Here is a 25,664-nt window from a genome sequence, read left to right on the forward strand (position 1 = left end):
GTCTTTGTTTGGCTTGTCCTAGGATGGATGTGTTGTCCCAGTCAAAGTGGTGTCCTTCCTCATCTGTATGTCAGGATACTAGTGAGAGAGGCTCATGTCTTTTTGTGGCTAGTTGGTGTTCATGTATCCTGGTGGCTAGTTTTCTGCCTGTTTGTCCAATGCAGTGTTTGTTACAGTTCTTGCACGGTATTTTGTAAATGACATTAGTTTTGCTTGTTGTCTGTATAGGGTATTTCAAGTTCATTAGCTGCTGTTTTAGTGTGTTGGTGGGTTTGTGGGCTACCATGATGCTGAGGGGTCTGAGTAGTCTGGCAGTCATTTCTGAGAGGTCTTTGATGTAGGGGAGAGTGGCTAGGGTTTCTGGATGTGCTTTGTCTGCTTGTTTGGGTTTGCTGCTGAGAAATTGGCAGACAGTGTTCACTGGGTACCCATTCTTTTTGAATACATGGTGTAGATGATTTTACTTTGCTCTGCATAGTTCCTCTGTGCTGCAGTGTGTGTTGGCTCATTGAAATAATGTTTTGATGCAGCTTCATTTGTGGGTGTTGGGATAATTGCTTCTGTAGTTCAATATTTGGTCAGTATGTGTTGTTTTTCTGTAGACGCTGGTTTGAAATTCCCCATTGGCTGTTTGCTCTACTGTGACATTTAGGAATGGCAGTTTGATGTTGTTTTCCTCCTGTTTAGCGAATTTTATGCCAGTGAGGGTATTATTGATGGTTTTGAAGGTTTCCTCTAATTAACACATTGAGTTAGACCCCATCTACTACCCCCTGAGAAAAGGAACAAGAAGTGACTTCACCACAGGAAATGACATCACCAATCCAAAGAAACGCAAGCATATAAGTAGAAAGCAGCAATTTTCAGCATTGTTTCATCTGAGGCCCACTGAAGATGTTACCTAGTAGGGTAACGAAGTGTCTGGAAATGAACCTTCTAGCTCAGCAAGCAAATCTACAATCAAGATTAAAGCTGAGTATATTTATTTGTGACTTTAAATTAGTTATATTTCGATAAATACCGAGTTCATTCAGGTAGAGTGATCGTGTTCTTGATATCATTTTGCTTTTGATGCATACTTGATGGCTGACTTTATTTCTCCTTTTTTTTATATTAACTCGTGGGATGTGGGCATGCTGGCTGGCCTGCATTTATTGCCCATCCCTAGTTAGCCTTAAGAAGATGGTGGTGAGCTGCCTTCTTAAACCACTGTAGTCCACATGCTATAGGTTGACCTGCAAGGAAATTCCAGGATTTTGACCCACCAACGGTGGAGGAACTGTGATATATTTCCATGACTGGAAGATGAACGACTTGGAGGGAAACTTGCAGGTGGTGGTGTTCCCATGTATCTGCTGTCCATATTATTCTGGATGGAAGTGGTCTTCTGGTGGTCCTGTCTTCTAAGCTCTCTTGCATCTTTTTGACTTCCCGTTACGAATCTCACTTCCATCCAATTTGGGTTACCCCTCAGGTTCCCATCCCTTCACAAACTAGTTTGACAGCACTAGCAAACGTCGTGAGGAATGAGTCCCAGGCCTGTTAAGGATCTTGCCTCTATGTGGTGCTGCCTCTGCTGCTAAGCTGTGGTATATTTCAGCAAAACCCTGTTACCATAGAAGGGAAAGGCTTGTGCACCAAGATAAACCAGTTTGAAACCCTTGACCTATGCATCAATTGCTGCTCAGCCAAAGTCAATGAGCTGGACTGGCCCATATAACATAACAGACTGGTAATACATATTTATGATATACTCTAAAAATACAGATTTTCATATTTATATGATCTTTAATATGCTTATTTTATTAATTACATGCTGAATATTATAAAGCTGCTTTACTGCTGTTTTGCTTTTGTTGGCAACGATTTCAAATAAATTTTAAAATATTAAAATAGGGTCGATTGGAAAATAATTGGGATCTCTGGTACAAACCTGTCTAACTAAAACAGATCCTTCTTTACAAGACTCTGCTCCATCTCAGGCAATTCTCTTTCAAAATTGTCCAAACATTGGCCAGCTGTACTCAGCAAGATCAAAAGAGTTTCTCCCTTGTGATAATTTGGTTTTGAAAAACACCTTCCAGCAACATGTGTAAGGATCATGGAAAAGCCCGGTCCTCCTTTTTTATTTTTTTACAGAAAGGACCGAGGAAATCTCTAACACGACTCTAACTCAAAGATTGAAGGAAATTTAGCTGAGGATTAAAGAAGGTTTATCACCTTTTAAAATCACGGCTCATCTTCTTTGATTAAGTTTACAATTTAAAATTTTTCATCTGTTGGATTCCATATTTTCAGGATTACTGTAATGTGGGTAGTGCTGTGGGAAAAATAGATAATACTATGGCTACAACTGCAGGACAGATGCTAAGAATTCTGTAACAAGTAACTCACCACCTGACTCCCCAAAGCCTGTCCACTATCTACAAGACACAAGTCACTTGCCTGGATGACTGCAGCTCTAACAACACTCAAGAAGTTTAATACCATCCAGGATAAGGCAAAAGTGAAGACTGCAGATGCTGGAGGTTAGAGTTGAGAATGTGGTACTGGAAAAGCACAGCATGTCAGGCAGTACATCCACAAACATCCACTCCCTCCATCGCTGACCCTCAGTAGCAACAATCAAGAATCATAGAATTACATAGGACAGAAGAGGCCCTTTGGCACAGCTCATTAGTACCACTACCAACACTAGTCCCATGTTCCTGCTTTCGGCCCATCGCCTTGAATGTCATGATACTTCTAGTGCTCATCCAAGTACACTTTAAAGATGTGAGGTTTCTTGCCCCAACAATACCTCCCCCCCCCTCCCCCCCCCCCCCCATCCCCCAATAATCTCCACCCCAGGCAGTCCATTCCAGACCCCCACCAACCTATGGGTGAAAAAACATTTCCTCAAATCACCTCCTGACTTTCACTTTAAAAGTACACCCTCTTGTTTTTAATCCTTCGACTAAGGGGAACAGCTGCTTTCTATCAATCCCGTCCATGCTTTGCATCATCTTAATAACCTTTTTCAGGTCCCTCCTCAACTTTCTCTACTCCAAAGGAACTTGAGCATGTCCAGCCTCTATTAATGCTGAAATTTTACATTCTGGACAACATCCTGGTGGATCTCCTTTGCACAACCTCCAGTGCAATTCTACCCTTCCTGTAGTGCATACAACGGAACTATACACAGTACTCTAGCTGTTGCTTAATGAAAGTTCTGTAAAGTTCTAACAGAATCTCCCTGCTGTTACAATCTATGCCTTGGCTGATAAAATGTCCTGTATGCCACTGTCAGGGATTTGAGGACAAACATCCCACTTACAAAATGCACCTTAATAACTCACCAAGGTTCCTTTAACATCACCTTCCAAGCTCACAGACTCTATCAGATATTCTGCAGAAATTCACCAAGGCTCCTTAGATAACACCTTCCAAATCCATGGCCACTACCATCCAGAAGGACAATGGCAGCAGATACATGGTAACATCACCACCTACAAGTTCCCCTCCAAGCCACTCAAATACTTGAACTGGAAATATCTCACCATTCCTTCAGTGTCACTGGGACAAAATCCTGGACCTCCCTTCCCATAAGCCTCTGGGTGTCCTTACGCCTCAAGGACTACGGCTGTTCAAGAATGCAGCACATCACCACCTTCAATTGGGCAATTTGTTATGGGCAGTAAATGCTGACGCAGACAGTGATGTCCACATCTCATGAATAAAGAAAATTTAAAAAAACGGTGTTAGGTCAGTGTGGGCCTGCTGTAATTACCACAAAAATACTGCAAGAGTCCCAGACCATGCTGAATTCGTTTAGCTGGAATCCAGCTCACTGAGCACATGTTTTTAGCTGACTTTAAAGAAGGTGATCGTTTTTTTTCTTTGCTAAGTGCTGTAAGGGATGCTTATATTGAACATAGAGTAGCTTGTCAATCAGTCCAGACTAAAGCCTGCTGTCACTGATTTTCCATGTAGCACATGAGGTTCTCCATCCATCTTTTTTCCATCCAGTGGATTAGACTCAGGGTCACGTTAATGAGGTTCTTTAAAGATAAGTCACTAAAAGCTGAATTACAATCCTTCACTCATTACAAATGGTCAGATTGAACAGGGGGATTCAGAGCCTGCTTACTCTCCTCCAGTATCCTCTTGCATATCAACACTTAGCCTCTGGAACATCTGGTGGTCTTTAATGGAGATTACGACGTGACTTAACTGATGGCTGGAAATCTGGTAAGTCTCCTGTATTGCCCCATTTTCAGACAGGGCTACTGAAGTAACTCCCAATCAGGCATCTGTCTGGGCAGCAGTAGGCCTTGCCTAGGATCAGGACTCTGAGGTGGGAGTCCTGCCTGTTGATTTCTATCAGCCAATCAGAAAACAGCAATTCCTCATTGTTTGGCACCACTACTAAGAGATGGTAGCTGCTGCCAGTACTACTGAGGCCAAGGGTCACCATAGCACAGGTAAGGGTCATGAAGTGGTAGGCTTTGGGGGAGGATTAAAGGCTGAGCAGCAAGGACAGTAATTGGTTCTTGGCAGAAGCTGCATCCCTGATGCTGGGTGCCTCAATCACACACTGAGTATCTTTGTCTAAGACATTGACACTACTCCCTCCTACCATCAGACTCTGCAAAAAATCCTTACATGGTTTGCTTTTTAGCTTCATGATGTTAAAAGTGTCCCACCTGTCACTGCCTCCCTACCAGTGGCAATGAAATTAAGCCATTACTTGTGCAATGAATCATCCATTTAAGATTAGATTACTTACAGTGTGGAAACAGGCCCTTCAGCCCAACAAGTCCACACCGCCCCGCCGAAGCGTAACCCACCCATACCCCTACATCTACATCTACCCCTTACCTAACACTACGGGCAATTTAGCATGGCCAATTCACCTGACCTGCACATCTTTGGAGTGTGGGAGGAAACCGGAGCACCCGGAGGAAACCCACGCAGACACGGGGAGAACGTGCAAACTCCACACAGTCAGTCGCCTGAGGCGGGAATTGAACCCGGGTCTCTGGCGCTGCGAGGCAGCAGTGCTAACCACTGTGCCACCGTGCCGCCCACATGGTCTCAATATGGTCTCAATATGTTGTGGAGCAAGGAGTCCTTCCATAGGCCAAGCAACCATTGATCTAATTAGGGCAGAGGTATTTATTTATTTATTTATATATTGTCATTTGCATGTTACAGTGAATACTGACAGCAAAAGCTTCAACTCTTGCCACATTTCGGTGCCATTATGAATAGTTTAAGAATAAAAAGGATAAAAGTAGAACTAAATGAGGCTCCTGAGCCTCAGCCGGCTCACCAACGCCACCTGCCCTGGTATCCCTCCTCCACCGCCTCATCGCTGCCTGTGTTGGACCCACCAATGTAGGTGTCATCACTCTTTAAGCACCATTCCTTCACCACTAGGCCCATGTCTCCATCACTGCCCACTGCCATGTCTCCATCAATGCCAGGTCCCATGCTGAACCCACACTTGCCCTCCCACCAGAAGTCCCTAGTTCCGCTGCTGCCTCAGTAACACCAGGAGTCCTGGCTCTGCCCATACCATGCTAATGCAGCTATAGCCGCTACTTGTCCAACACCAGGAGAAGCCACACTGGGACTACAGCAATCAGGAGACCCTGGCTCTGCTGCCAAACCAGGCTGCTGCCGTCTTGACAAGAGCCCTGCTCCGGCTGTCTTCTTCCTAATGTCAGCTGGCCGGTGATGCCATTTGAAAAGGAGGAAAGGAAATGTCTTGCAGTTACCTCTAGCATCTCCACCTCTGCCGCTGTGAAGTAGATAGCTCCCACAGATGGCATGTCTTGCCACCCTCTCATCAACTCAAACAGCCCAGCCATCATTGGGGAGAATATTCCATTTTGCCCATGGTGTGCACCATGGACCTTGGATTTCCTTCGCTCTTGTCTTTGCTCACTAAGCTTTCTTTCCTCAGCCCAAAATAAACTTCAACCTCAAACACAGTATTGTTTGTCATTGTGACAAAATGATACATTTCCCCTGCAGCCTGGAATGAAGCTCTGAGTTGAAATGTCACTCTCGTGCTAAATCTAGGGCTAGTTTTTAAAAACATACTACTGCATCATTTTGTAGAAAAGCAGGTGAGTTGTCCCTGGTGTCTTGGTTAATTTTTATCGTGCAATCAACATCCATGGAACAAATTATCTCATCGTAGATCGTGTTGCTGATTGTGGAACCTTGCTATTTAAAAAAAGTAATGTTTTATACATTCCAAACATTGCTTCATGTCAAAGTTTCACAGGTCTGTAGAGTATAATTTTTTTTACAACAAGCTCAAAATGGTATTGCAGGAACACTGGAGTCTACAAAATGGAAAATGCAAAACTGCTTTATGAGAAGATAGCTTCTGAGTAGGTTCATTCCTCAATTGGGATTTTATATTAATTTTTTTGGTGGCATTTGCATAGTTAAGACTGGATTTGAGAATCATTGCCATTTAATTTAAAGGCTTGCTGAGCTTCTTTATTCGAGGAGGTTGACCACAACTTTCCAGATTGTCATCACAAAATAGAAAATAGTGGCTCCCCTATAATAAGTTTTGAAAGATTAATTTGATAAACAGAGAAGATATCAAAAAAGTTCACACCTCATGAAGAGGAATAAGTTGATTAATTTCTATTGTGTGTGTGCACTGAAAATAATTTAAATCGATCAGTTTCCTTGAAAGAACAGGAGTGAACTTTATCATCAACTTGTAACAGGAGTGATATGTGCCAATTCTGGCTGACTTCACTGCTACTCTGAGATTGTCCATTGACTTTCACTTTCATGAAAAATATGAAAGTATATTGATCCAAGAATTCCTGCTGACTGATAAATGATTGCCAACCTTACACTTTCTCTTTTAAACGTTTGGAGATTTTATATTCTGGTAGTTGAAAGTGTGAGCCAAAAACTGCAATGTCCTTTTGACAGAGCTTCCTGGATGTGAATGACTATATATTTTCTTATATAGTTAAAATGAATGATTATGAAATGGACAGTACATTGTTATAAATGAAATCAAAGTGACAAAGTAAATGTCAAGTTAGGTAAGTTAAGTAAAGGAAAAAAGGAAATAGTAACTTAGACATGAAAAAAGTGGAAAAGCAAGTAAAGATTTTAGGTTTCATTGTTTCAAATTCAACAGCTACTAAATCTTGAAGGAATGAGATTCTAAACTTGTTCATTTTCAATGCCAGAGAGGTTGGCTGCAGGTAAATGAGAGTTATCACTTTGTTTAAAGGGTACTTAGACACAAAAGTGCTTAGCTTAACTTTCTGTGGTGAATTTGATTCATAACAAGAAAGGTCAGTGAAAGAATTTCATATGTATAACAGGAGAAGTTGTTGGAAAAATTGATTGGGAATCATGGGGAGAGGCAGAAGGGTTGTCAGAAGGAACCATATCTTTAGTCCAAAGATGTGTAGGTTAGGTAGATTGGCCATGCTAAATTGCCTATTGTGTTCAGGGATGTGTAGGCTAGGTGGATTAGCCATGGGAAATTCTAGGGTATGGGGATGGGTCTGGGTGGGATGCTCTTCGGAGGTTTGGTGTGGACCTGTTGGGCGGAATGTCCTGTTTCCTCACTTAGGGATTCTATGATCTTCTGAGAATATGCAGTCATATTGCTAACTTAAACTCAACACGGATCAATGCATGAAATCACTTTCAAAAATGAAGTTCTGAGTGAAATCTGCCAATTACTGGGAATAAGTACTACATAGCTAGATAAAGACATTATCTCTGGCTATCAAGGTAACCTTGGCTCTTAACTTTTAATTATCTGGCTTCTTGCAACTTGCTTTTGGAGCCATATGTTTTGAAAGATCTCTGTGTGGTCATGCCTTAGACTGTGTAGCTAAGTTTATGGTTTATGTTTATCTTGTAGACTTGTGCCTGTTTATTGGCCCTTTATGGATTCAAAATTCTCTTACTCTTCTAGGCTATCAGGCCATTCAGCCCATCAACCTTGTGTCAATCATGATGCCATTCTACTAATCTCATCTGCAGGCAATTGGTCTGTAATTGTCCATTACCGGCCAGTTTATTTGTCTAAATGTCTCTTAAACTTTGCTAATATATCTGTGTCCACCACTTCCTTAGCTAGCGTGTTCCAGGTACTCATCTCCATCTGTCTGAAATGTTTTGCTTTCACATCTCCCTTTACTTGACCCCTCTCACCTTTAACCTATGCCCTCTAGTATCTGACATTTCCACTCTTGCTCAAAGGTTTTCACTATTCACCCTATTCATATTTCTCATAATTTTCTATACTGCAATCAGGTTGCCCCTCTGACTCTGACACTTTAGTGAAAACAATTTAAGTTTGTCCAACCTCTCCTCTTAGATAATATACTCCAATCCAGGCAATATCCTGATAAACCTCTTTTGTACCTCTCCAAAGACTCCACATCCTTCCTAAATTGGGGGGGACCAGAACTACACTCGAATGTGGCCTCACTAAAGTCTTACACAGTTGCAAATTGACTTGCCAACTTTTATAGTCAAGATTAGAGTGGAAAAGCACAGCAAGTCAGGCAGCATCTGAGGAGAAGGAAAATCAACGTTTCGGGCAGGAGTCCTTCATCAGGAATGAGGCTGGGATCCTCAGGGGTGGAGAGATAAATGGGAAGGGCTGGGGCTGAATAGAAGGTAGCTGAGAGTGCAATAGATGGTTAAAGGAAGGGGTAAAGGTGATAGGTTGGAGAGGAAGGTGGAGCGGATAGGTGGGTAGGAAGGTGGGAGGATACTGATCAGGTGGGACAGGTCATGAGGATGGGAACTTCACCAGTTTCCTCATTTCTCCTCCCCTAACCTTACCCCAGTTCAAAACTTCAAGCTCAGCACCATCCTCATGACCTGTCCCACCTATCAATCTTCCTTCCCACCTATCCGCTCCAACCTCCTCTCCGACTTATCACCTTTATCCCTTCCGCCATCCACCTCGTGCACTCTCAACTACCTCCTCCCCGGCCCCACCCCATCCCATATATCTCTCCACCCCCGAGGTTTCCAGTCTCATTCCTGATGAAGGGCTCCTGCCCGAAATGTCGATTTTCCTGCTCCTCGGATGCTGTCTGACCTGCTGTGCTTTTCCAGCACTGCTCTAATCTTGACTCTAATCTCCAGCATCTGTAGTCCTCACTTTCACCTTGCCAACTTTTATAGTCAATGCCCTGACTGGTGCATAAAAATGTGTTGCTGGAAAAGCGCAGCAGGTCAGGCAGCATCAAAGGAGCAGGAGAATCGACGTTTCGTGCATAAGCCCTTCTTCAGGAATCCCTCCTGACTGGTGCAGACAAGAACGTTGTATGCTTTCTTTACAATCTTACCGACTTGTGTTGCCACATTCAGGGAGCTTGTACTTTTTGAAGCTTTTTGTTTTATGAGGCTGCTACTGTTCTCAGTTCCGAGCATCCCAAGTTCGTCCCTATCCTAGAGTAAGGCTCTCTCACGCACTTCAATACTGTAACACTCTTTATTTACCACTTAGATGTACGTGTCACTGAGTACTGCTCTCTGCAGTATTTCTGTCCTGTTCCATTTCTTCTTCTCATGCCTGCTGTCCTGTGTTCTTGTGGTAACACAGAAGCATCATTATTCACATCATCATCACATCCCAATACACTATACAATCAACAACATTTCTCAGTTTGCAGTGCACTGCAATACTTGGGAAATCACTGCAGGCAGTCTGCACTAAAGACACATACGCATACCCTGCACATCTGTCTGCAAGGTTCCACTACTGCACATGCAGGATATCTCTCATTCAAACACACCAATTAAAAGCAGAAGTAGGTTACTCAGCCCCTCGAGCTAATCCACCACGTAATAAGATCTTAGCTTATTCGATCCCTTCACGTTCCTGCCATCCCTGATAACCTTTTACTCCCTTACTTATCAACAATCTGCTTCTTCTGTCCTCCACCAAGACTGCCAGTGCAGCGTCTGTAAAACTTACATCACTTTCTCTCACATGTTCAATCTTCCCATTAAGAATCAGAAGACAAAAATCAATTTGCAAATCCCCTGACTTCTCCCAACTGCAATTAAGAAAAGCTACCTGTTATGTTCAGCAATGAAGAGTGCTGGTAATGCTGGCTGCAGGTAGCAATCATGTTAAGCACTAGTTGCAGGAATATGCCATCCTGCCTGCAACACAATTACCAGATAAGCACACAGCGTGATCTCCGTGTCTGATTTCGGTGAGTTGTCAATTAAACCCCCAGAATTTCAATGATGTCAAGAACAAATTTATAGCGATAAATGAATATGATGCATGCACTCTCACTAGCATTTAAAACTTCCAAATTTGTTTAAGGGGCTAATTGAATCCTCTCCTTATTGTAAATTTATAATATGCCTGTCAGTTGATATTAACTTGTATTCAGTTGGTGATTTGACTATCACTTGTAAAGGAAAGCAAATGATTGAAAAATATTTGGACATATTCTGATACACTTCCAGCCCAGCTTGGACTTGGACCTGGATCTTCTGGTTCAGGAGTAGAGATGCCACCATCGTGGCACAAGAACCCCCATATGTTGTCATTTATAGATACTTTCAATCAACATGTCCAGATGTGTAATGACACATATACTGCACTGAAAGCTACCCTCATTAATGACACAATCGACTGAAGTGAGCTGATAAATGATTGCTGTGAATTGAAAACAGAAGAATGGATGTTGGCTTTAATCCTAGTTGTAAAGAAATCCCCAGGCAGTGAGAATAGAAAACTCTCCGGTAAAATCCCATAACCAGAATGGAAGGGAAATCACTTGAAACGTGTTCCCAACAGGCAGCACCCCAGATTTCTCCACATTACCCCAGGTAATCATCAAATAATTCACTTGCAGGTTATAGAGAAAAATCTACACCAGATACTCTCATAACCATCTCCTTTTCTCTCTGTTGCTCTTGTGAAGTTCTCAATGACTTGCCATAGTTTCATGAGTTGAACAAGTCTTGGGCTAATTGCCATTTTTATATTTTACAGTAAGTATCAGCAGTGACGGCAAGTTGTTATCTTCATGTGAATCCATAGTCTTATCCCTCTAGCAATGGTTTCTCTTGTTATTTGCATCTCACTAACCCTGTTAGAGTGGATTTACTGTAATGCCTTAGTACCCTGAGATCACCCAATAATGACATCTGTACAATGTAGGGTTTCCATGTCCGAATGAGGGAAGACATGGATTCAAGCATCATCTAAGAACCTGAGCACATGGTCTGAACTGTATTGAAAGACTGCTGCATTGTCAGGTATGTTGCTTTTCAAGTGACTCACTATCAAATAATCATCTCTTTTTGAGGTGAGGAAACAAAGTCCTGTTTTCCCAATCACGTGGATATGAACAATCTTGTTGGTTGGGAGGTGCCTTTAAAATTGTCATCTCTAAATGAAGTTTTAGTAAAATTCCCAGGTATTCTAAGGCTTAAAAAAACCCAGGTTCTTGGAACTCCTGCACTTATGTCAATACTATACCACATATCAAGAATGTGTACACTCAAGCTGCCTGAAGCCCTGCTGAGTGAAAGGTTGGAATTCTAGATTTGTGTCAGGGGCCACTGGAATGTCATCCCAACATTGAAAGACCTGTTCTATTCTACAAGCTAAGGGCACACTCTTGCATGCTGCAGGCAGCTCCTGCTTTCTGGAGATATCTGCTACCACTAATTGGGAGCTGAGTTTACTCCCTCCACAATGAGAGCACAAGCTTTTAAAAATAACAGCATGTGGATAACAGAGCTGTGACAAGCCTTTACCTGAAAGACAACAGCATCTACCCTTCAAAAGATATTTATTTAGGATTAAACACATGAAGAGCAATTTTTTTTATTTGAGAGTTCAAGAGAGAATTGAACTCTATCCAAAACTGCTGATGAGAACTGAAAGGGCTGATTGCAGCAAATAGGGAGCAGGATTTTATCCTTTGGGTCAACTCCTCAATGTCAGGGCCAAACGTGGGTTCTGAAATTGCAGTGTTGGGAACAGTTACCTGTCAGCCATTTTCTCTGAATTGATCAATTAGTGGCGAGAGGATGCTATCAAAGTTGGATACTAATGGATGAGTTACAATCTCCTCTTGCATGTAAAGCACGTTCTCAGCAACTTTTAAAACTATTGATGTTTTTTAAAGAAAAGGCTCCATCTGTCAAACCACCATTGTGAAAAGGAAATTCTTTATTGTGGAAGGGCTTCGGACCTTGGAGCAAACTTGCAATGATGTCATAAAGCTGCTCCTCACTGAGCATAAATAGCAGAGTATGGGTAGAGTTCATTATATAGGAGAGGGGAGTTCATTGGCTTAGATGGGAGAAGCATATGAGAGATTAGACTTGATATAACACTAACATCAGAGCCTGGTATATCTTTGATTACTATGCATAGCAGTATTTAGTATTGATGTACAATAGAGTGTTACTTTGAAGTCGAAGCTTGAAAACTATTCTTGATGTTGCCTTCTCCTTGAACCCAATTTGTATATTTATGGACAAATGAAGTGTATGTTCTCTCTCCTACATGGTGTGTCTGTTGTTTCTCAGATTGCTAGGCATGTGTCGACTTACTTTGGCTGAAAATATTTTGGCTTCAGATGGGAATAGAGGACAGTGAGCGGGACAAGAATTACATTTTGCTCTGGAGACAGTTGATCGTTAATGTTGTAGTTTAACTTTTTTTTAATTTGATATTTATTACCTTGTTCATCTTCTTACTCCTGAGCAGTTTCAGTAGAACAACAACACATGACATTGTCAACCAATGGTATAAGCTCCAAATACTACCCCTGAATGTTCAAAAATTCTTCAGAGGTTCAAAAAAAGAAGTAAATGTTTTACACAAGACAAATGTGGTGCAGTGATCTGTGACAGTCAGTAATCTCTATTAGGTATCGTGCAGGAACATGTCAAAACGGTTTTATACACTTGGTGTTGTTCGAGAAAGACTAATAAAGACCAGTTCTCTTTTCATGGGAATGGATCAGTGGCTCAGCTTACTGAAGCACAGTGCTATACTTGTCTTCTGAATCCTTTCTGCTTCATATAACCTTTCTTGCACATGTCTGTCACCATTGGTTTTATGATCAAAAGTAAAGTGATTAGAAGGAACACAGGTTACTGATATAAGAAGTATCACAATTGTCTTCTCTAATCATCCATAGCTCCTTGACAGATGTCTATTTCACATTTGCAAGCCATCTATTTGTATGTGTCAGTCAATCCTAATCGGTTCAAATTACACAAGCAGCGTCGAGTGTTTTATCTTAGATATAGTTCAAACAAATCAGCAGCCTGCCCTTTTACTTCAGTCTCAGATGACAGCGTTCTTTTACAAAGCAAGATCTCTTTGTTAACCACTGGATTTACTGGAAAGGATATATGTTTCTTTGTCTTCACAGGATTTACAGCATAGATTCTGGGGAAACAACTATATTTGAGAAGTGGTTCAGAGATTTGGGGACTCACCATTACTCAGGTTATCCAAATGATTGAAAGTTTTCGCATAAACTAACTATAGGTTTAAAGGGCTAATAGTTAATAGATTAAGAGGTCCATCTGAATTCAGAGCAGGTGTTTGCCATTCGGCCCCTCAAGCTTGCTCTGCCATTCTTTAAGATCATCCTGATCTGACTGTGGCCTGAACTCCACATCCGATTCCTCATATATCCTCTGATGTCCTTGTTAGTCAAGAATTTATCTGCCTTTGTTTTTAAAATCTTCAATGACCCTGACCCCACTGATCTCTGGGGAAGAGAGTTGCGAGGACGGGTAATCCTCTGAGAGAACAAAATTCTCCTCATCTCTGCCTTAAAAGAAATGCCTTTTGTTTTCAAACTGTTATCGTTAGTTCTAGTCCCTCCCACAAGGGTAAATATTTTTCTGTATCCATTCTATCAAATCCCCCCAAGGATTTATTTCTTTCAATAAGATTGACTTTCATTCTTCTAAACTCCATTTATTAAGAACACAAGAACAAGGAACAGCAATTGACCATTCAGCCCCTCCAGGAGAAAGTGAGGACTGCAGATGCTGGAGATCAGAGCTGAATAAGTGTTGCTGGAAAAGCGCAGCAGGTCAGGCAGCATCCAATGAGCAGGAGAATCGACGTTTCGGGCATGAGGGCTCATGCCCGAAACATTGATTCTCCTGCTCCTTGGATGCTGCCTGACCTGCTGCGCTTTTCCAGCAACATATTTTCAGCATTCAGCCCCTCCAGTTTTCTCTGATACTCAATAAGATTATGGCTAAAGGAATTGCAACATCAAATCCACATTTCTGGCCATCCTTTCATTCTCTTGCTTAACAAAGGGCTATCTACATCTACTTTGTAGAAATATTCAATATTCTGCTCCCACTACATTTTCAGGAAGAGAGTTCTAAAGACTCCCAATCCTCCTTCAAGAAAAAGATAATACCTCATTCACTTTTAAGGAGGCGACCTCTGACTTTTAAACAGTGACGCCTAATTTTTGATTCTCCCCGAAGAGGAAACATCCTCTCCACAATTACTCTGGCAAGAGTCCTTAAGATCTTACATGTTTCAATCAAGTCATTCCTTACTTTTCTAAATTTCAGCGAATACAAGCCTAGCCTGTCCAACTTCCAATATAAGACAACCTACTCATTCCAAGTATCAGTTTAGTAAACTCTCAGAACTATTTTCAACACATTCACATTCTTTCTCCAATAAAATAACCAATATTGCACACAGTATTCCAGTTTCATTAATACCCTGTACAACTGAAGCATAACCTTACCTGTTGTGTGATTTTTAACTTTGTACACCCTGGCATCTCCAAATCACTCCTTACTTTTGTATTCAATTCCCTTCATGATTGATGATAACATTTGACTATCTCTCTTAACTATTTGCTGAGGTCCAGCCTTTCCATACAAGACAACCACTTCCTATCATGTAAAAACAGCATAATTAAACTGTACTTGAGAGGAGGTAATTAACATTTAGGATTTCGTTTTTGCTGTCTGTAATACCCTGTGACAAAGATTCAGTTCCACTGATGTTCATGAAGATGAATACAAGCTAGGGTTTAAAAGAGATAATCAGTGAGATCCCATCTGTTGGTTGGTTCCACATGTTTACAATTTTATTTCCTGATCCCTCATTAGGATTTCTTAATTTTTCTGTATTATATTTTACTTTTGGTAGGCTTACTTCAATTTTGTAGAGTGGTTCTGAAGAAACCCTATGCCTTAAAGCTAAATCACGTCTCCTGCTGCCCCAACACAAGAACAAACCATCAAACATGTTTGCAGTCACCTGCAGAATGGTACAAATACTTTCTACCCTTAAATTAGAAAGTAGTTCACCTCATCCATGCTGCTGTCACCTAACTGGATTACATCATCTGGAAATGGCTTCTAGTTTGATGATGATACTGTGATATTATCCCAGTTGATGGTAATACTGGACAAAACAGATACAAGAGTGAAACCTGGCTTGATGTATGATACATTTAGTTTTTGTAGGTGCTTTCCATAATGATTAATCACTGAAGCATATTCACACAGGACTTCAAATGTTCTTTGGCAACAGACCATAAATTTATTTCACAAAACAAAGGAACAAACAGACTGAAAAGTCTTGACATGAACATCAAAAATAATATTTCCCTGTTCCCAGCGCTTTCCAGAGAAATTTCACTTCTTTCTCAACTCTTTTAGCTTTTGTGTATGTGACTCCTCCCTGTTTCTTTCCATTGCAATGTACAGACAGTTCTATGGTTCCTTTTCAAGTCTGTCTGCATTTATGTTCCATAAGTCTGATGGCCTAAATGTTTTCAGTTCTAACAACTTGATGATTCCTATTAAATTGTCCTAGTTTGGAAACTCCACAAACCACAACCCTTCAGCTAGGCTGACTGCTTCTTTAGAACTAAAAGTTTGAATCTTCTGTTTGGAGACATCGTTTTCCCTTCAGAACTGAATATCTGATTCTTTTAAACGGAAACCTAGAGTGAGAAAATGTAAAGCCATGATCCAGACCACAAATTGATGGAGTCTGATTCTGGTGCAATTGGTTCTCCAAAATGCCTCATGGATGCCCAGTTTTGAGTGGTTAGATTTGTTTCTATTCTGTGCATTTAGCATGGTGATAATGCCACATAACACAATGTAAAATATTCTCATTGTCTCACAAGGACAATGCAGTGGTCCTGGATAGATGCATCTCAAATTACTAGTTTGATGAGGACAAGGCCAATTAAGTTTTTCCCTATTGTTGGTTCTTTCACCTGTTGCAGATCCAGCAGTATTTATTGAACTTATGGACTCAGTAACTTATATGGTTGATTTCAGTTTGAGCAACGCCATGTATGTTCAGCTAGCTACAGTTGCCACGTGTCCCCATCACGTCTGGGTCTCACAAACATTGTTATTGGATTCCATGAGATAAATGTCTGAGATGGAATGAGATAGAATTTCCTCTCCTTTGCATATTTCCAATCTGTAATTGATACGTTTGCTACATTTGAACCTACAACCGAATGTAAGAATTTCCTTAATTGTGATCCATTCTGCATTGAAATTGAAATTCACATTAAAAATTTAAAATGAAGCTCCAACCTCAGTGTTCTAGCTGAGATATTGGCTGGGTGAGGGGTGAGGTGTCTAATACTGTCTACTCCAAACCTACCCTCAGTTGTCAGTTCACATGTTGGCATTCTTATAGTTTCTTCCATTGTAAGATTGGGCTTATTGGCAACATTGTACATAGGACTTGGGCCATTTGTTCACCTGCAAATGTGATGCTAAAATAGGGCAGATTAAAGTCATCTTCAGGGATAACGGCTACCCTGATTTGATTATTTCTCACAGTATTTTGTGTAATTTAATGAACCATTCTCGGTCATCACTCATGGTCGTCATATTGTACCCTTTCAGGGTACTGTCTCAAACAGCTGAGCAGTAAGTGAGGCTATCCATTTCACCTTACTGCTATTCAGCAGCAACGTGAGTGGTGTTCACCACTATCAGGATGCCACTTTCAATCCAACAATACATTCTGCCTGCCACACCAATGAGCAATATAGTAGATGAATTTCAATGCTGGTGTGATACTGGTTATGTAGGATCCAAAGTGCTTTCCAAAGACGAAAGTTCTTATCAAACAGCATATCCCTTCAGCTGTTATAACAAGTCCAGTAATGACCATACGCATTCAGGCTGGAATTGCTAAATTCTCATCCGACATTAGATATGATTCTGCAATTAGACAACACTTGATGGATAAACCGGACTGTACAAAGAATTACATCAACAGCCAACTTATGGTGGTCAACCAGGCTCACAGTGTGGTGCATTTGTGTGGACTAGAAACTGCACGTATTAACACATATGACCCTGTTCTTTGCAGGTTGAAAGAAAATGTGTACCATACTTGTTTTAATCTACAAAATACCTGCCAGCAAAATAGAGATTACTGGGAAAACTCAGCAGCATCAATGGAGCAGCGTTTAAATTTTGTGTCCAGTCACCCTTCTCAGAACTCAATAGATTATAATTTGTTTGTTTCTTGTTCAACCCATTGACTATTCAGAGGCAACTGAGCTGGCTTAAATTTTAAGTAAAGCTTAGCAATTTTCTGTGACAATGCCTCTATCAATCAATATCAGTCAACAATCTCCTCTCATATTGTACACATTTTCCCCTTGAATTGATATTCTTGCAAATTGTCCTGATGTTTGCAAGGTGAAAGGCTTTGATAAAAATGTGTCGCATTTCAGGACTCCAACAACTAATGTTTAATAATTAATCAAACCAGTTTATTTATGTAATCTAAAGAAAAGGAAGCTTCAACCTCAGAATACAGTATGGAATGAGATTGATGAACTGGGTGGATGTTTCTCAATTCAGGTTTTCCAACAAAAATTGAGAACAACAGTTCTAGACATTTCTTGAACTTTTTGTCTTGAAATGTGAAACAATTAATTATATACAAAACTGTGGAGTTAATGCCAGTCAATCAACAAAGCTTGGTGGCTCATGTTTTAGTGCAATGTTTCAAATGACAATTTATTTATTTATACATTGAATGCAAGACACAAAGATTGTTCTCAGCCAGGCAGGACATTTACTTGATTCTGAATTTAGGACCCATTTTCTTGGATTTAGGGTCATTGTCTATACAGTGTTGGTCAAAGGGATTCTTGTTCAGCGTGACCAAAGAAACCCCAGGGTTATTGCAATGGGAGAAAAGGAAGAAATGTTGAAGGCCAGGAATCCCTGCAGATTAAATTAGATTCCCTACGGTATTGAAACAGGTCCTTTGGCCCAACAAGGCCAAACTAACCCTCTGAAGATCAACCCACCCAGAACCATTCCCCCTACCCTACATTTACTGATGCACCTAATACTATGGGCAATTTAGCATGGCCAATTCACCTGCCTGCACATCTTTGGATTGCGGGAGAAAACTGGAGCACCCGGAAGAAACCCACGCGGACATGGAGAGAATGTGCAAACACCACACTGACAGTTACCCAAGGTGGGAATTGAACCCGGGTCCCTGGCACTGTGAGGCTGCAGTGCTAACCACTGAGTCACCGTGCTGCCATAAAGAAAGCTCCCACTGATGGCTATGACTACGTGGGAGGATCTTGAGACTGTTGGAGGCAAAATAAAACAATAAAAAAGACTCACTTTACACTGGGAAGAGCAGGATTCTGCCGCTACTTCCATGGACAAACTCCTAAATTTAGACTGCTTTCCCAGGAAGCTAGGCAGAAAAATGTGCCAGACAGCTAGGCCCATCTGTAGCCATCCTTGACACACCAGACTGGAAGGAAGTGGCTAGTTGTTGCAGGTTGAGGTAATCCAGGGAGAGAGTTTTTTTTAAATTGTGCATTCTGTCACGCTTTGAAACATTCAGTCTGACTGATTTAACTCATGCTTTCACTACTAAAATATTTTAAAGCTGCTAATGTTCAATTCTGGGATATAAGGTTTCCAAATCTTCTCTTACTTTCTGCAGTTGAAATTTCAATATCAAGTGCTTTAATGTCTTTTTTTGTTTTTACCCCTTTTATTTATTGATAGGCAATAAGATGAAGGAAAGGTAAAGGATATCATATACTCACCACATATTGACAAGTTTGTAAGAAACAAACTGTTTCCTGAAGAAATTATGTTTCCTGAATCATTGAAATTCAACAGAGTACTGTTGTCTTTCAAACAGTGCCTTTGGCTTATAATAAATCACCATGTGGAACTTTGGACGATATTAAGAGTTTGTTGTGCAGATGAACCATGAGCTGATTGTGAAGTGGTAAACTGAAGTTTCATACTTCAGAATAAACCTGGGACTATACACAGCTTGTCTCTTGCTCTCCCAGTCATGACTTCATCAGAAATACTGGCCTGAACTTGATTCTTGCTAAAAAGAAACAGACACATATCAGGACAAATGCAAGAATGCAAAATTTCAAATGATTGCAATAATTTATACTCGAGAAGTAAAGAGTGTTGCCATAGAGGAAGCAACAAGGTGCAGTAAGCTGTCCATGCTCCAAAGCATTTCCGAAAATGTGCAGACTGAACATATTCTATGTGTTGAGAGAAAATGGGTCCTTGCATATGTATGCACATCACCTCCAGCAAGTGTAACTTGCAGCATGACTGATTATGGTGTCTATTAACCAGAGACTGTTTCTCGACATAGTGAAAACAATTAAGCTGAAATTCAATAAATGAGTGGATGTTGTTTGGCTAGTTTAATTTAAAATAAGACCTTTCAATTTACAAGGGAGAAGATATTGCATTCATTGATCAATTGATCATAGGCAACATGGTGACTCAATGGTTAGCACTGCTGCCTCACAGCATCAGGGATCTCGGTTTGCTTCTACTCTCAAACAACTGGCTGTTGTGGAATTTACACATTCTCCCCATGTCTGAGTGTGTTTCCAAATGATCCTCTGGTTTCCTCCCACAGTCCAAAGATGTGCAGGTTAGGTGGATCGACAATGCCAAATTGCCCATAGTGTTCACAGGAAATGTGGGGTTATGGGGTTAGGGTTGGGGGGGTGGGTGTGGATGGGATGCTGTTTGGGGTGATGGTGTGGACTCAATGGGCTGAATGGTCTTCTTGTATATTGTAGGAATTGTATGAATTCTTCAGTGATTTTTTTTTAAAAAAACATCTTTTAATTTGTTTTATTGTATTCACATGTACCATCTTGGAAACTGAGCCTTTGAGAAGAGGTGGTGAGTCACTTCTTGAACTACTGCAGTCCATTTGGTGTTAGGGTATGCACAGTGTTTTGAGAGAGAGAATTCAGGATTTCGACCCAGTGACAGTAAAGGAATGGCGATGTATTTCCAAGTCAGGATGGTGAGTGGCTTGGAAGGTAACTTGCAGGTGAAGATGTTCCCATGTATCTACTGGCCTTGTTCTTCAGATGTAAGTGGTTGTGAGTTTGGATGCAGAAATATGACCTAAAATATTCCTTCAATGTCTCTGCTATTTCTTTAGTTTCCATAATTTCTCCTATATCAATCTATTCAAACATCCTATGATACACCTTCAGGTCAGATGGAACTTAAACCTGTACTTATGACCCACATGCAGAAGAAGTAACACTGCTACAAGGCCCTCATTAGTGTCACCTTTTCAGATATTACAGCCAGGGCTATGCTGTGAGCAGGGTTCATGGGAAAACCTCATTGGACTTCAAGTCCAATGCTTTAACTACTCAGCCATCACAGCTTAAAATACTATTAAATCAACCTGTTCAGATCTAACAAGGCACATCACCAGGCTGGTGGTGGTCCCAGATCCAGACCATTGCACAACAATCCCCCATCCTTTTCTTGTAATGTACATATAAAAAATTCTTACTATCTGTCAAGTTAATTATATTCTGTTGCTTTCTTTTTATCAACCTTTTGAACATCCTTGTTGGTTTCAACAATTGACCCAGCCATAGACTTACTACTATTTTTGCAACATTTTAAGCCTCTTTTAATTTAATACCATCTTTAAACTCATAAGTCACAGACAGATCTTTTTCATTGAGCTTTGATTTCTAATGGAACATGTCTTTACTGCACATTGTGAATTGTGTCTTTAAATATTTTAGACTATTTATTTACCACTATATTTCTTCAAATATTTTCTCAAGCAACCTTAGCCAGCGATTCCTCTTATGTAAATGAAACATGATTTGTTAAAACCAATAATCATACTTTATACAGGTGTACATCAGCTTCAAAGTTAATATGAAATTCAATTGTATTATGATTACTATTTCCCAGAGGACATTTTACTATGAGATTACTAATTAATCCTGCATCATTGCTCAATACACATTTGAAAATCGTTTTATCTCAAGTTATTTCCTTAATATATTATTCTAGAAATCTGTTACAACCATTCTGCAAACTGATCTTCTATGCCTCTCTGCTATTTTGATTTATGAAGTTAGGAGGTCTTGTGGTGCAATGGGTAGTCTGCTTGCCTCTAAACTCCACGACTTGATGGTCAAGGAAGTTGCTCATAGCATTGTGAAACAGATTGTGTATCATTTTGTAAATCCTTCTCATACATAATGTGGGCAGGCCATAAGAATGAGAGAGATTCCTGTTCAGCCATATAAATTGCATCTTTAACATTACTACTCAAGGCTCTGGACCACAACATAGATGGAAAAGTGCATGTTACTTCAATAATTCATTGTCCTTGGGTAGCCACCTGTCTCAGTTGGCTGGACAACCAGTGTAGATTAAACTAGTACCAAATGTGTACCTAGTTTGATTCTCATTTTGGCTGGGATGCCTTTTGGACCTGTCTCCTTGTGCTACCTTGGTGACCACTATTGGTCAGACATGTCTTCAGGCAAAGAACAGAAAACAAAAGTATGAAGATTTAACCCACTATGATTCATAGAATCGGTACAGGCCATTTGGCCCAACAGGTCCACACAAATTCTCCAAAAAATATGCCACCCAGACCCCTACCCTATTACTTTACATTTCCCCTGACTAATGCACCTAACCTATACATCCCTGAACACTACGGGCAATTTATCATAACCAATCCACCTAACCTGCACATCTTTGGGCTGTGGCAGGAACCCAGAGGAAACCCACACAGACACAGGTCGAATATGCAAACATCACACAGACAGTCACCCAAGGCTGAAATCAGTCCCCGGTCCCTGGCGCTGTGAGGCAGCAGTGCTAACCACTTAACCACCGTGCCACCCCAATTATTGCATTGCCTTTGTTACAGGATTCAATAATTTCTTGCTTAATACTCTTATCAGTGGTATAATTATAGTCTGGCTCCTGTCAATGTTTTCTGATCCTTGTGATTCCTAATCTTCACCCACTTGGATTAATCTTCCTGATTTTCTGGGACAAGATCTTTTCTCAGCTCGGTCCAATTTCATCCTTTATTATCAGGGCTGCTCCTCCTCCCTTGCCACTCCATCCATCTTTTCAAATTCTTTATATGTCTGGAGTATTTATTTCCCTACATTGTTAACTTGTAACCATAGCTAGGATTGTTCATATTCAAGTTAAAGTATGGTGTTAGGTGTCTGAGAGTGTGCTACTGCCACCATGACCCATGGTGAGTTTTCTGACATGACTCCGTGCTTTGCTGTTTATTTTACATGTCAGCTAATTGGAGCATGGGTTAAACAGCAAATCATATGTGTCTGGGTTGGGGGTGGGGGTGGCAGGTTTCACCCTTTTCAGAATCTTCTGTGGTAAAAGGTTCAGGCATCATATTTAAAGGCCATAAAGATACTCTATACTTGCTGTACCCTAAGAGTATTTAAATATCCATATCGGTCATCCCCATCCTGTGCAGGTGTCACATATCGGGAATAGATGGGGGCTCAAGGTTCAGTGAATCCTCACTAGAAATTCTGCTCAGGCTCACCCTGTAAAGCAGAGAGCTGTATTCCCCAGTGACACCACTCACAGGTCTTCACTCGGACTCAGCTGGCCTCGATGGAGGTCACCAAACAGGTCAGCACCAGTGAGCCTTATCAATGAAGAAGGAAGAAATGCAGGAAAAGGATGAACAATTTCCTGTCCTCTGCAAAAGTAGGTGGTCCTATCTTCTTCGTTCAAACAGAAACTCGTAGGGTCTTCACTCAGTTTAACTCTGCTACTGCATAGGCATGATGCAGAGGCCTGCATGCTTCAATCCCATTTTTGAGCCTTGAAAGGCTGACAGTCATCTAATGCTCTCAACTTGCTAACAGTTCATGAATGCTGTATTTCCCATGTCAGGGCTCACCACTTCAGCAGGGATTTGTACCTGAAACTATAAGACCATAAGATGTAAGAATAGAAGCAGATCATTATGCGCAAAGCTCCACTGTTCAATACGATTTTGGATGACCTGATAATCCAAAACTGTACTTTCCTACCTTTTCCCCTTAACCCTTGATTTCTTTACTGATCAAAAATGTCTTCTCAACTTTGAATGTACTGAACAACCCAGTCTCTACAGCTGTCTGCAATTGTGTTTTCAGGAAGTTTGACAACCCTATCTTCAGTTCCTTCATCTAATTCAGTCAGGGTTTAGGAAAAGAGCTGGGTGCTGTGAAGATTCACAAGGAGCAAGGTTCCACTAATTGGTCAATGCAGGTCAATGCATCGAGTGGGCGTTAAAAAGTTACAAGCAAAACCTGCTTGTCACAGCTGAGCAAGATAGAAGCTTAGAGAAAAAGAGGGAAGTCATTGATGCTGTCCATGATGGAGTGTTTCTTGAGAGGGACTTTCAAGGCTGGATCTGCAAAAGTAGAGGATTGTAATCTCTTGTGAGATTTAATGAGATTGAGGGGGCAGTTGCTGAGAAATCCATAGGATCTGCCTTGACAATATTTTACATTTGCTCTGGGGCGTTTCATCACAATCTCTTCCCCATATTTAACCAGTGTTAATGGTGGATGTTGGACTCGATATATTTATTGTAGATTGAATTACAGTTCTAATGTTGTACAATAGTATTTATTGTTCTTTCTTCAAAACGTTGGAATCTTTTGATTTAATTTCCATAGTAAATCTCTTGGATCTGCATGTGCCTTCTTTTTCCTTTTGCCTCCTGGTTTGTCCATATGAAGGCCAAATATTTGCAGTTGGTTGGAGAGATGCTGCTGACTAGTGCATTCTGATGGTTGTGAAGACTTTGGTGGGTATCCTCTGGCTGCTCAGAGGGATCCTGAGAGTCTCTCACACATATGGAGGACCATTCCCCTTGCTCTGAGCTGTTTCAGGAAGTGGGTACACTGGCAGAACAGAGATGGAGGGGCTTGTCACCTTTGGAATAGTCTGTGGTGAAACTCCAGATGCATGGTTGTCACATCTTCTCTCTATGAATGCCTACTGGCACCCCATCTCCTTGAGAGAAGAAGAACCTAGAGTAATTTTAGGATGCCTTGTATCTTTCTCACCTTTCCATTGATGTTGAACACTCAAGACTAGTGTGATTGAATGCAGGTCCAAGCATATAGCCACTAAGCACTCTGCTGGACCTGAGTTTACATCCTGTCCATGAAGACAACCACACTCTCATATGCTGGAACCATGACAGTGGGCAGATGTTGGATACATTCCTCCATCTTCTACTCCGCTCTCTTAAGGGCCTCTGACACCACTGTCTGATGTTGTTGAAGTTGACCATGTCATTGTAGCCAAGCAGAGTCTTTGAATATTTTTAAGGCCAAGGCAGATAGATTCTTGAAAAGTTCTCAGGGGTAAATAGAAATATGGATTTGAGGTTACAATTAGGTCGGCCATAGTTGTATTGAATGTTGGAGCAGGCTTGAGCAGCTAAATGATCTGCTCCTGCTCTTTGTTCATATAGTCTTGGGATTTAGTTCACTGTTACTGCAATCTTTTCTATTGTTCTCAATGACCTCAGAAAGGTCTTGAGTGACATTTGAAACTTTGCAATAAGCCTCTCAGTTATCACAGAGAAAAATTGAATGGTGCCACACAGCAATTCTTGAACTGGGATGTGGGGGTTGATGGCTGTGCCAGAATTTACTACCTATCAGGCAGTAGTGATGAGCTGCCATCTTGAACTGCTGCAGTTCACTTAGTACTTGTAGAACCATAATGCCCTTAGTGTGGGAATTCTAAGATTTTGACCCAGTAATTTGCAAATCAGGATGGTGAATGGCTTGGGAAGGAACTTGCAGATGATGGTGTTCCTTTGTCACTGCTGCCTTTGTCCTTCTAAATGAGAGTGGTTATGAACTTAGAAGGTGCCTTGGTGAATTTCTGCATCTTGTAGATAATACACACTGCTGCAATTGGTGGTGGAGGTGAATGTTTATGGTTTTGGTGTAGGCTGCTCTGTCCTTGATGGTTTCAAACATATTAAATATTGTTGGGGCCAGTCTCATCCACACAAGTGGGAGTATTTTGTTACATGCCTGACTTGTGCTTTGTAGGTGGTGGACAGGCTTTGGGGAATGAAGTAGTGAGTTACTTGCTGCAAGATTCCAAACCTGCTCTGATAGCCAGAATTTATTAGGCTAGTCTAGTTCAGTTCATGGCCAATGGTAGCTCCTGTTGATAATGGGGGATTCAATGATTGTAACACCACCGAATCTCAAGAGGAAATGGTTAGATTCTCTATCATTGGAAATGGTCATTGT

The sequence above is a fragment of the Chiloscyllium punctatum genome, chromosome 16 (assembly GCF_047496795.1).
Source record: "Chiloscyllium punctatum isolate Juve2018m chromosome 16, sChiPun1.3, whole genome shotgun sequence".
NCBI classification, from domain to species: domain Eukaryota; kingdom Metazoa; phylum Chordata; class Chondrichthyes; order Orectolobiformes; family Hemiscylliidae; genus Chiloscyllium; species Chiloscyllium punctatum.